Here is a 13,311-nt window from a genome sequence, read left to right on the forward strand (position 1 = left end):
ATTCACAGTAAGAGACATTTGCCCGATAACAAAAATCGAAGAAGAAAAAATAATACACAACAAAAACCAGCATGTCAGGATGCAGAAAATGCTGACAAGCCGGACGCGGTCTTTTAGAGTCTGGATGATCATGTCTCAAGCCTGACCATGTCATCCAAACCCAGAGTCAGCTCGCAAAATGGAAATCAGGACAAACATATGCTATCGGCCATTGAAAGAGTTTCAGATCAGAAAGCCACTCTCCCATCATCTGAGGGAAAGGTGCAGTTTGGATTTGAACCTAGCACCTGCTGTTCCCAAGACAGGTGCTCTGGCCAACTTAGTCTTAACACTAAAAGAAAAAACCTCTGGATACGATACTTCCAAACGCAGTTTCATCTAAGACAGTGGGGGGGAAGCAAAATTTACTGTGCTTTCTACTCAGTTACTTTGCACATGCATAAAGAGGCTCTTGTACGACAAATCCAAAAGGCGTGATCTCAACAATAGGTGGCAGTTACTTTTCCCCAAAACCACAGGTTGCCGACGAGTCATTCCTCAAGCCCACTAGGCCCTACACCGTTTTCTAATCTCCCTTATTTAAAACAGCTCAATTAAGTCATCGGCTTTATTGTAGAGTACCCCTAGTATCTGAGCCTGCACTGCGCAATGAAAGAAAGAAGCAAAACGGGATGGACAGATGCCTAAAATGTTAGAAACGCACCACACCTTAAGTCAGTGAAGAAAAAGAGCAAAGCTTGCAACTCTGGTGGGACTCGAACCCACAATCTTTGAATGGCTCAGCTCACAGCCTAGAAGTCGAATGCGCTATCCATTGCGCCACAGAGCCTAAGTGCTCTGCTTCCTCTAGAACTGTTGGATGGAAAGCACTTTTTAGTACTCTCTGGCCCATGAAAGAACAGCCAACTGCGGACAAGGCACTGCTGGAATTCAAAGCCAGGATCTCCTGTTTACTAGACAGGCACTTTGACCAACTAAGCCACAGCGCCAAACGACCTCGACACAGGCTAAATGTTTAATTCCAAAAAAAAAAAAAAAAAAACTAACAACGGTAGCGCTGCATGTGGGAATGTCTGGACTTGAAATATTAAAGTCCAATTGGTTAGGCATTACCACACTATGCTATATAAAGGCATCGTCCAAAGCCCTCTTGAATGAGCAGCGTTCTTAAGGATTTGAGTTTTGTTAAGAAACCGACTGCTAAACATCCCGCTGCGTAAACACTCGTTACTCTTAACAAAAAGCAAACACGAAACATGCACATTAGGCACTGCTGGGATTTGAACCCAGGATCTCCTGTTTACTAGACAGGCGCTTTGACCAACTAAGCCACAGCGCCAACGCTGAATAGGAGGCAAGACGTTTTTGCAGTCAGAGACTAAAAAAAGACAGCAAGTCTTAAAATGGCAAGCAAAGAGGTTGTTTAACTCTATTTGTCGCACTATTCATTACGCCTCAAAGCTATACAATTTTATAATTCATTCCGGTGAGCTCTATAAAACAAGCACACGCACCACCTGGACTAAGGCGCTGCTGGGATTTGAGCCCAGGATCTCCTGTTTACAAGACAGGCGCTTTGACCAGCAAAGCCACAGCGCCACAGATATTCACAGGAAGAGACATTTGCCCGATAACAAAAATCGAAGAAGAAAAAATAATACACAACAAAAACCAGCATGTCAGGATGCAGAAAATGCTGACAAGCCGGACGCGGTCTTTTAGAGTCTGGATGATCATGTCTCAAGCCTGACCATGTCATCCAAACCCAGAGTCAGCTCGGAAAATGGAAATCAGGACAAACATATGCTATCGGCCATTGAAAGAGTTTCAGATCAGAAAGCCACTTTCCCATCATCTGAGGGAAAGGTGCAGTTTGGATTTGAACCTAGCACCTGCTGTTCCCAAGACAGGTGCTCTGGCCAACTTAGTCTTAACACTAAAAGAAAAAACCTCTGGATACGATACTTCCAAACGCAGTTTCATCTAAAGCCTGATTTATACTTCTGCGTCAAACGTCGGCGTATGCTACGGCGCTGACGCATAGCCCTTCGCTGTGGCCATCGCCGTCGCTGACGTGCACCTCTCAAAAAATGTAACTACACGTCGCAACGACGCGTAGCGTAAGCTCTGTGATTGGTCGGCTTGGTAGCGCTGACGAGTCTGGGCGGGACCGAGAGGCGCAAGAATGGCGCGACGCCGCGCGAGCGATTGTTTACAAGTGTGGAGTACCGTGAAGGAGCTCCGGATGGAAAGTTTTGTTTTGTGTTTACCTCATAGTTAAATTTGTTGCACGTCCGCCGGTTCCTGCCTCAAAATGAGCGAGTTTGAGCCACTTGTACATCCCGGAAGTGTTCAGGAAATGCAAAAAAGTAGCGAAGAAACTCGACACAGAGGAACATTTACACCTCACTGCCAACTAGCGTTTCGGAAGTGTTAATGCAGACCGACAGAGACAGCGCGCAGAAGTATAAATGCACAGCCACACGCGTTGCCTGCGCCGTGGGTTACGCCGGTTACCTGACGCAGAAGTATAAATCAGGCTTAAGACAGTGGGGGGGTAAGCAAAATTTACTGTGCTTTATACTCAGTTACTTTGCACATGCATAAAGAGGCTCTTGTACGACAAATCCAAAAGGCATGATCTCAACAATAGGTGGCAGTTACTTTTCCCCAAAACCACAGGTTGCCGACGAGTCATTCCTCAAGCCCACTAGGCCCTACACCGTTTTCTAATCTCCCTTATTTAAAACAGCTCAATTAAGTCATCGGCTTTATTGTAGAGTACCCCTAGTATCTGAGCCTGCACTGCGCAATGAAAGAAAGAAGCAAAACGGGATGGACAGATGCCTAAAATGTTAGAAACGCACCACACCTTAAGTCAGTGAAGAAAAAGAGCAAAGCTTTCGACTCTGGTGGGACTCAAACCCACAACCTTTGAATGGCTCAGCTCACAGCCTAGAAGTCCAATGCACTATCCATTGCGCCACAGAGCCTAAGTGCTCTGCTTACTCTAGAACTGTTGGACAGAAAGCACTTTTTAGTACTCTCTGGCCCGTGAAAGAACAGCCAACTGCGGACAAGGCACTGCTGGAATTCAAAGCCAGGATCTCCTGTTTACTAGACAGGCACTTTGACCAACTAAGCCACAGCGCCAAACGACCTCGACACAGGCTAAATGTTTAATTCCAAAAAAAAAAAAAAAAACTAACATCGGTAGCGCTGCATGTGGGAATGTCTGGACTTGAAATATTAAAGTCCAATTGGTTAGGCATTACCACACTATGCTTTATAAAGGCATCGTCCAAAGCCCTCTTGAACGAGCAGCGTTCTTAAGGATTTGAGTTTTGTTAAGAAACCGACTGCTAAACATCCCGCTGCGTAAACACGTTACTCTTAACAAAAAGCAAACACGAAACCTGTACATTAGGCACTGCTGGGATTTAAACCCAGGATCTCCTGTTTACTAGACAGGCACTTTGACCAACTAAGCCACAGCGCCAAACGACCTCGACACAGGCTAAATGTTTAATTCCAAAAAATAAAAATAAAAACTAACAACGGTAGCGCTGCATGTGGGAATGTCTGGACTTGAAATATTAAAGTCCAATTGGTTAGGCATTACCACACTATGCTATATAAAGGCATCGTCCAAAGCCCTCTTGAACAAGCAGCGTTCTTAAGGATTTGAGTTTTGTTAAGAAACCGACTGATAAACATCCCGCTGCATAAACACTCGTTACTCTTAACAAAAAGCAAACACGAAACCTGTACATTAGGCACTGCTGGGATTTGAACCCAGGATCTCCTGTTTACTAGACAGGCACTTTGACCAACTAAGCCACAGCGCCAACGCTGAATAGGAGGCAAGACGTTTTTGCAGACAGAGACTAAAAAAAGACAGCAAGTCTTAAAATGGCAAGCAAAGAGGTTGTTTAACTCTATTTGTCGCACTATTCATTACGCCTCAAAGCTATACAATTTTATAATTCATTCCGGTGAGCTCTATAAAACAATCACACGCACCACCTGGACTAAGGCGCTGCTGGGATTTGAGCCCAGGATCTCCTGTTTACAAGACAGGCGCTTTGACCAGCTAAGCCACAGCGCCACAGAAATTCACAGTAAGAGACATTTGCCCGATAACAAAAATCAAAGAAGAAAAAATAATACACAACAAAAACCAGCATGTCAGGATGCAGAAAATGCTGACAAGCCGGACGCGGTCTTTTAGAGTCTGGATGATCATGTCTCAAGCCTGACCATGTCATCCAAACCCAGAGTCAGCTCGGAAAATGGAAATCAGGACAAACATATGCTATCGGCCATTGAAAGAGTTTCAGATCAGAAAGCCACTCTCCCATCATCTGAGGGAAAGGTGCAGTTTGGATTTGAACCTAGCACCTGCTGTTCCCAAGACAGGTGCTCTGGCCAACTTAGTCTTAACACTAAAAGAAAAAACCTCTGGATACGATACTTCCAAACGCAGTTTCATCTAAGACAGTGGGGGGGAAGCAAAAATTACTGTGCTTTCTACTCAGTTACTTTGCACATGCATAAAGAGGCTCTTGTACGACAAATCCAAAAGGCGTGATCTCAACAATAGGTGGCAGTTACTTTTCCCCAAAACCACAGGTTGCCGACGAGTCATTCCTCAAGCCCACTAGGCCCTACACCGTTTTCTAATCTCCCTTATTTAAAACAGCTCAATTAAGTCATCGGCTTTATTGTAGAGTACCCCTAGTATCTGAGCCTGCACTGCGCAATGAAAGAAAGAAGCAAAACGGGATGGACAGATGCCTAAAATGTTAGAAACGCACCACACCTTAAGTCAGTGAAGAAAAAGAGCAAAGCTTGCAACTCTGGTGGGACTCGAACCCACAACCTTTGAATGGCTCAGCTCACAGCCTAGAAGTCCAATGCGCTATCCATTGCGCCACAGAGCCTAAGTGCTCTGCTTCCTCTAGAACTGTTGGACGGAAAGCACTTTTTAGTACTCTCTGGCCCGTGAAAGAACAGCCAACTGCGGACAAGGCACTGCTGGAATTCAAAGCCAGGATCTCCTGTTTACTAGACAGGCACTTTGACCAACTAAGCCACAGCGCCAAACGACCTCGACACAGGCTAAATGTTTAATTCCAAAAAAAAAAAAAAAAAAAAACTAACAACGGTAGCGCTGCATGTGGGAATGTCTGGACTTGAAATATTAAAGTCCAATTGGTTAGGCATTACCACACTATGCTATATAAAGGCATCGTCCAAAGCCCTCTTGAATGAGCAGCGTTCTTAAGGATTTGAGTTTTGTTAAGAAACCGACTGCTAAACATCCCGCTGCATAAACACTCGTTACTCTTAACAAAAAGCAAACACGAAACCTGCACATTAGGCACTGCTGGGATTTGAACCCAGGATCTCCTGTTTACTAGGCAGGCGCTTTGACCAACTAAGCCACAGCGCCAATGCTGAATAGGAGGCAAGACGTTTTTGCAGACAGAGACTAAAAAAAGACAGCAAGTCTTAAAATGGCAAGCAAAGAGGTTGTTTAACTCTATTTGTCGCACTATTCATTACGCCTCAAAGCTATACAATTTTATAATTCATTCCTGTGAGCTCTATAAAACAAGCACACGCACCATCTGGACTAAGGCGCTGCTGGGATTTGAGCCCAGGATCTCCTGTTTACAAGACAGGCGCCTTGACCAGCTAAGCCACAGCGCCACAGAAATTCACAGTAAGACACATTTGCCCGATAACAAAAATCGAAGAAGAAAAAATAATACACAACAAAAACCAGCATGTCAGGATGCAGAAAATGCTGACAAGCCGGACGCGGTCCTTTAGAGTCTGGATGATCATGCCTCAAGCCTGACCATGTCATCCAAACTGTTGGAATATCTATCTCTATTCCATGCGTGTTCAAGAGAAAAGGTCAGGAGAGGTTTTTCTTCAATGACAAAAATATTAGCAATTTATTAGATACAAATGAATAGTTCGATGACAGAGCTCTGGGTTACGTTACCCCAATGCAATACAAGAATTACATTCAAGAGGTTCGCAACTGACTTACATTTCCTGACTCCAGTATATATATACACAACTGATCTTAACAGGTGGAGTTTTGGTTTAACGTCACTTATCAGTCATTCTGCAGTCCCTTGGCTCTTTGCAACCCCTGGACATTACTTCCTCTTTCTGCAACCTTTCTCTGCATACCCGAACTGAACACTTCCGTGCATCTTTAATATATTTCACAACTTCTACAAGCATCAGGACAACTTGTGACATGTCTAGACTACAGTTCTGGAACAAACCTAAATTTATTCTTATTCTGCTTTTTTCACTTGTCAGCAGTTATTCTAAAAAGTATACAGCACAGTAAAAAATAGGAAGTTTGTCTGGTCAAGACATTTTATAATACAAAAGAGAAAGATTGATTAATCTGTTTTTAGTCTAAACATTTTTCTAATAAAAAATAATAAAAAGAATAAAAATAAAAATAAATTCCTTTTCTCCAACAATTCCCCTTTTCTGCTCCTCTCTGGAGCAGACAAAAACAAAATCAGATAATCAAATCCCCGCAAAAATGTCCAATTGTCATTACTGCAGGACTTTGCCTAAATCCCTGTTTTACCTCTTATTCAAAACAATCTTTAACATCCTAGTGCTTCTTCATTATGTTAAATGATGCCCAAAAACCCTTTTAACTCAATTTCTTTAACTTTTCTGGATTCAGTTTATAATTTTCACACTCTTGGTTCTCCTCTTCGGTGGTGCAGTCTCTTCCCTCTTGAAGTCACTCCGATATCTTCTTTTGCTAAGGATTATACTTGCTATATTCAGGCTTATTAATCCCAACACTCTTATTAACTTCCAATTATCCCATAATAAAAATTTTCCATTCTCATACACTTTATCAATAAAGGTAATTAATTTTTTCTTCTTCTTCCCCACCAAAATTAAAATAAGAATGAGAATAATAAAAATGTAAATAAAATTTAAAAACTCCAACATTTAAAAAATAAAATCTGATCAAAAGGAAATGCACTCCCATTGAAAATCCCACAGTATGAATAAAATCTAAGATCAACACTTGTGAAAATATGATTGGAATTAGAAATTCAAAATTCTAACAACATAATTCAAATCAGCAATTCACTAATACAAATTATAATCTCCCTGCTTAGTTCAGACTGAATTTCAACATTTTTAAGTCATTATTGAACCAAAATTACAATTGAGATTTAGGATGAAAAATCAACAGCTTCAAAGTAGGATTAAACTAACCAATTATTAAAATGAAAAGTTCAGAACTAAATCATAACAAGGTTATTAAACTAACAACTCAGACTTGTCACCAAATTTTAAAACCAAAATTCAAACATATTTAAACTAGAGATTTCAAAAGGTTCAAAAACAACAATGGCTTAAAATAAAAATCTTAAAATGTCTTTAAATTAAAGATTTAAAAACAACAATGGCTCAAACTAAAATAATCTTCAAAAATGTGTTCAAATAAAAGAATCTTAAACTCATAAGAATGTGTTTAAAATAAAATAATCTTAAAAAATGTCTTAAAATAAAAGATTCAAAAAGCATCTTAAAATAAAAGATTTTTGCATTGAAAATGAAAAATATAAAAGCATTGAATGTCTTAAAATAAAAGATTATGAAAAAACATACAAATGTCTTAAAACAATAGAACATTAGAAAGGTATTAAAATAAAAGATAAAAAGCATAAAAATTTCTTAAAATAAAGTATAATAAAAAAAACATCAAGAATGTCTTCCCATAAAAGATAAAAAAAAATATGTCTAAAATAAAAGAATAAAAATAATTCAAAAAATTCCTAAAAACTAACGTGTGTAAAAAAAAATAATTTTAAAATGTAATTGTGTTTCATTTTATTTTTTTCTCAATTTTCTCCAATCTAATTGGTCCAATTCATTCATTCATTCATTCATTCATTCATTCATTCATTCATTCATTCATTCATTCATTTTCTTTAAGGCTTAGTTCCTTTATTAATCTGGGGTCCCCACCGTCAGTAAAATGAACCGCCAACTTATCCAACATATGTTTTACACAGCGGATGCCCTTCCAGCTGCAACCCATCTCCGGGAAACGTCCATACACACTTAATCACACACTTTCTGTCAGATTGTCATATGCTAGTAAATCAGTCTTATTTTCTCTTTCTATTTTAGAATTTAATGTGGTTTTCGGTTCCCCTTTTTGTGTTGGGCTGTATCTAATATACAGTTGGCCTCATGCATTGGTGTTGCAGCGTGTTCAGCTCCCACACCAATACATGCTTACACACTCCAATTAGATATCAGATATCCCCTTTTTGTGTTTTATCCCCCTTTCGGCCTGGGCCTAGCTCCAGGCCATTTTTACACTCCTATGTTAACTTTCAAGTTACTCCGGCCAGCCTCACACCTTCAGCAACCTGTTTAGAAAAATCTGAAGTAAAGTTGTTAATTTGTCATATTCTAATCTCTACATAAGTAAGCTACTGCATGTCCAAGCTGCACCAGGTCCCCAAAACTGCAGTCCTGTAAACAATGCATAAGTCATTAATTCCATTGTTTTGTTCCATAACAAACTAATACCCCTCAACATGATTTTTATCCAATTCAGTTTGGTCTGTGCACAGATTTTTGCCAATTGTGTTTAAATTTGTATCAATTTTCTCTACCTTTCCCTGTAATTATTAGTCTTACACCATCCCTAAATTCATGCTTCCGGCCCATTACTTGCTGCAATTTCAAATATTCATTATTTCAGTGTTTATCATTATCCAATCTAATTCTTACTCAACATCTATTTGTTTCTAAATCGTCTTTCATTAAACACTTCATCACTGTCTGACTGTCCTCCTTGCTTGCTGGCCACTCCTCCAGCCATTCACTATAGCTGTCAATCATGACTAGCACATATCTTTTTATTCACCTGTTCTCCCATATCTCTATAATCAATTATAACCTCACTCTCATTCTTCTCTTGCAGTTTCTGATATCTCTAAATATAATTAAAGTCTATAATTCATATTAGTCTTATTACCATGTGTAATACATTCACCAGTTTACAGTTATTTGAAATGGCTTACTTATTTAGTGATCTGACTTTTCCTAATATTGAGGCGTGTCATCTAATCACCTATAATTTTTACTTCCTTTAAATCTATTTCCATGGAAATGTCATAACACCTATTTCATTTTAATCAATTAGGTGTCTATTCTTTTTCTGCAAGTAAGATTTCATCAACATGCTTAATCATCACCACTCTTCCTGATAATTCAAAAATCTATCACTTTACATTTTTCATCAGTATGACCATATTTCTGCATACACTATTAACCTCAGCTTTAAAATCTCTTCTCCTTAATTGCTTCTAAATCATAAACTAAACACAATCTTCTTTTGTTTGTTGCTTACTTGTAAAATTTTATTAAAATTAAATAAGTAACATCTATGTTTATAACTCAGTTAAAATTTAGCTTAAATAAAATTTCTAAAACAGATTCCATATGACCTTGTCTAGGTGTTTCTCTTAATTGCTCAACGACATACTACCTCTTCACTACGCTAGCTAATTTTATAATTTTCCATTTAACTATTTTACTAATAATCAATCAGTTTTGACTTTGACACTACTTTTGATAATTAATTTTTCTCAGCTATTTATTAATTCGTATGTTCTGCTAATGTTTATTATTTTCTTTTGGCTACTAATTATTTTCTATGTTATTCCTGGTCAACTGGTTGCCCATACAATCTTGATATACTTTTATAAGCTGACTAAAAATCACTCAATTTTCTTATTCGTTTCTTTCAGCTGTATTTTGACTTCATCATTAAACTTCTTCACATAGTTACATGTGAAAGAAAATCTGTTTTCTTAAACTCTCTTATTATGTTTTAATTCTTTTATCAGATTAGAACTATAAATTTTTTACCTGATGACATGAGTTCAATTTTTCATGTTTCAATTTCTTCTTTACCCATAAATATTTTTTTCTGTTACCAACCTTTTCTAGTTTTTAATATGCCATCTTAATTTAGATTATTCAACATAATATTTTGCTTTTAGTAAATCTTTACTTATATAATCAATTCCATCTAAATTTATAATTCAAATTACTTCTTCAGTTACCAATAGTTGTTTCTTCTTCTTTAGTCACCACCATACATTGTACTTCCTCCTATATCCTGTTCATGCCCTGTATCAGTAAACCTATGAAAATTTGCAAAAATAGTTAAATATCATTTCAACATTATACATTTAGAGATTCATTGTATATTTTCCTCTAAGCCTTTTTCTTAGATATGATTTTCATGACACTACCTTAATAAATTCTGTCTCTTTCATATTACCAGTCATCATATGGTCTCAAATGGTTCTTGACAGCACCCTGCCTCTTACTTTACCCACAAGTTCCTTTTTCTGAGTGTCTGATCTCCAGACATATTTAGCAGTTTGCTGTGGTCCGGTTTGGAGGAGCCCACATTTCTGAGGCAGACTACTGATCTTTCACAGTGCCCCTCAATATTCGGATGCTCTAGGCCTTTCAAGCATCACTGCTCCACTCCACAACCATCTCACACAACACCTGCCTTCCTGTACAGGTGCCTAGTCTCCGTGACAAAATTCCTGGCTTAGGTCGCTCCCGGTGGCCAACGAGAGTCTTACCCGTCTTTGGAATAATGTCTCATGGAGACCAGTTACTGCTCTTCTCCACTGCAACCTCCTTCTCAGTTTTCCTTCAGAACTTGGTATCTCTGATGTTAGGGAAACATGCACTCAAGAACCATGTGAGCCATTGAGACCACATTTTAGAGTCTAACCAATGAGACAGGTTTTATTAAGTTTAAAATCAATTTGACCCCCAATAATAGTTTTAAGTAAAGTTTGGCATCTTCACTCCCATCCACTCAGCACTATGGTCTGCTTAGTCTGCAGGCAAAGCTGTAGGGCACTACGATGGTGGAGACTAAAAAACAAGACACAGTTGGGTTATTATTCATAAAACACAAATTATGACAAATTATGGCCTACCATGTGATATAATTGTTCAACATTACTGCTATGTCTCAGGATTCATATTAGGCATTGACCCCACATATTTGTTTAATATGTTTTTTTTATATCTGAAATGCAATGTTTAATTATCAATTTCTTTTTTGGTGTTTATCATTTTAAATATAGAAAATTTGAACTCACTTCATCTTGTTCATTAACATCCACTAAGTGTCCATGATTTTTCTTTGACCCTAGATGATGGCTTAGATCAGGGGTCCCAAACTCGCGGCCCGCGGGCCATTTGCGGCCCTCAGTGCAATATTTTGTGGCCCGCCCCGACCGCTGTACACTGACAGAGTCAGTGGAGCGGGGAGAGGGAGCGCTCCCCGCTCCGCTGATTCTATCCGTACACAGCGGTCACTGGCATTCCCCGCCCGCCGTGTAAACAAAGGGGCGGGAATGCCGGTGACGTCACCACGCACCCCGCCCCTTTGTTAGACGCTGTGACGGGCGGGAACATATTTGGGCGCATTAGTGCGACTGCAGATAATGGTTGTAGTGCGACCTGTTTTGATTTTTTGTAAAAACGTGCTGAATCGCTCTTCCCTGCCGCTATATTGGTTCATATTAGCTGTCAATCACTCAAGGTATTCCGCTGTCAGATGTCAGGGAAGGAGCTTTTATGACTACGGGAAATGCAAACGGCTGAAGAGTAAAAACTTAAAGCACACAGGTTTGCATACCCCACCTAAAGTTGAGGCGCAGATGAGAGCGATCATGACACGTCACGTGGTGAATAATGATCTCCATGCGTCGCATTCACTGCATGTTCATCGCAAATGTCTGCTAAAAGTCAAATCTAATACTGTACATATCATCGCCAAAGAAGCTCGCCTTTACTAAGTTTACACGGAAACTGCGGCTCATAACAAAGAGCGGTATTGCGCCTGTGGTCACCGCAAGAATCTTGCGCTGCCTGCTCATAAATTGGGTCGGCTGACTCGCCAGCTTTTCCACAAACACAGAAAAATGAAGATCATCTCAGACTGAACCTTTAAATTGACACAAACTGAAACCAAAACTTTTTTAAAGAGTGATGGAAGTGAGACTTTACTTAGGCTACTTTCTTTTGTCTATTCTTTTTTGAGGTGTATATTATTTTTTTTTTATTTATTTACTGACTGCTTTGCAGCTTTCATCATTGAATTGAATGATTAATTATAATCTTTTGTTTGTTTTGTAGCAGAAATATTATTTATTAAATTGACATGCATATAAAAACAGCAGTACAAAATAAATATTTCTTACTGCAATACTTCATTTTTGTTTGATGCAAACTATACAATTATTTTTCATAAAGTAACAGACTTTTTATAGCAGATAATCTACATTCATGCACATTCAAGACAGTATCATAATGAGAAATGTAATTCATTGTTACTATTATTGTCATTTTCATCATCACTAATATTCTATAGCCTAATTATTAGACATTCATTTTGGGATTATTGCACACAAATATCAATGTCTTCGCAGCATTAGTTAAATAGTTGTTTCTGGTTTTTGTCCTATTGATGTTGTTTTAAAATACAATAAATCCCTTAAAAAGCAATTTGCAGCGGTGCTCATTCAGTTTTGGTGGGTGCTCCTAAATTTTTTCTGGTGCTCCTAAATTTATTTTGGTGCTCCTAAATATTTGAAGTTGGGAGCACCGGTGCTACCAATTAAAAAAGTTAATTTCGAGTCCTGTTTCTCATAAACATGTACTGGCTCTCTCTCTTACACACACTACTACATGCTGTCTTTCACTCACACACACACACACACACACAAACAAATGTGCATTTGATACTTATTTATATAATTTTATGTGCTCATTAGGCTTACGATAGGTGGTTGCATTGTAATTATTTGGTCATGAAGGTATTAATTGTTTTAAATAGTTTTTCAGCTAATAATGTTTGTGATGAGAGAAGAGAGAAGGTGTCTCTCAAAATGCAGTGGCCCAGCTCGCTGCAATTGCAGTGCTGTACTTTGCGAACAGGGAGCAATTTAACAGAATCAGCTTCACACCAGGAAAATGAAGAGTTCGCTCAAAAGTGTAGAGAGCTCATTTTTGGAGATTCTTGCATAAAGGTTGTATCAATGAAAAGGAAGGGTTCTTTTGTATGTTTCTTTGTTCAATAATGCTCCGGTTTACTGTTGGTAAAATGTAGGAGCAAAAACCTACAGCACAATAAGCTTAGCTTATAATGCCAATAAAAATAAAAAATATTGAAATCAGATGCAA

The 13,311-nt window shown here is 38.7% G+C and overlaps 2 protein-coding genes and 6 non-coding genes across 8 annotated transcripts in view; 1 reads left to right on the top strand and 7 right to left on the bottom strand.

Annotated features, from left to right (window-relative positions):
* The window catches only part of LOC141381693 (uncharacterized), an 835,171-nt gene that overhangs the window by 757,754 nt on the left and 64,106 nt on the right, over positions 1–13,311 (bottom strand). The gene's annotated exons all lie outside the window — the stretch shown is intronic.
* zgc:173705 overlaps positions 1–13,311 on the top strand; it is a 129,939-nt gene that overhangs the window by 56,437 nt on the left and 60,191 nt on the right. The window lies entirely within an intron of this gene.
* trnat-agu (transfer RNA threonine (anticodon AGU)) lies at positions 1,266–1,339 on the bottom strand. Its single transcript has one exon. It is a non-coding gene; the product is annotated as a tRNA-Thr (tRNA).
* Positions 3,775–3,848, bottom strand: trnat-agu (transfer RNA threonine (anticodon AGU)). The gene has a single exon. It is a non-coding gene; the product is annotated as a tRNA-Thr (tRNA).
* trnat-ugu (transfer RNA threonine (anticodon UGU)) lies at positions 4,035–4,108 on the bottom strand. The gene has a single exon. It is a non-coding gene; the product is annotated as a tRNA-Thr (tRNA).
* trnar-ucu (transfer RNA arginine (anticodon UCU)) lies at positions 4,855–4,943 on the bottom strand. The gene is given in 2 exon segments: positions 4,855–4,890; positions 4,907–4,943. It is a non-coding gene; the product is annotated as a tRNA-Arg (tRNA).
* trnat-agu (transfer RNA threonine (anticodon AGU)) lies at positions 5,382–5,455 on the bottom strand. The gene has a single exon. It is a non-coding gene; the product is annotated as a tRNA-Thr (tRNA).
* Positions 5,642–5,715, bottom strand: trnat-ugu (transfer RNA threonine (anticodon UGU)). The gene has a single exon. It is a non-coding gene; the product is annotated as a tRNA-Thr (tRNA).

Source organism: Danio rerio, chromosome 4 (genome assembly GCF_052040795.2).
Source record: "Danio rerio strain M-AB ecotype USA chromosome 4, GRCz13ab, whole genome shotgun sequence".
Lineage (NCBI taxonomy): Eukaryota > Metazoa > Chordata > Actinopteri > Cypriniformes > Danionidae > Danio > Danio rerio.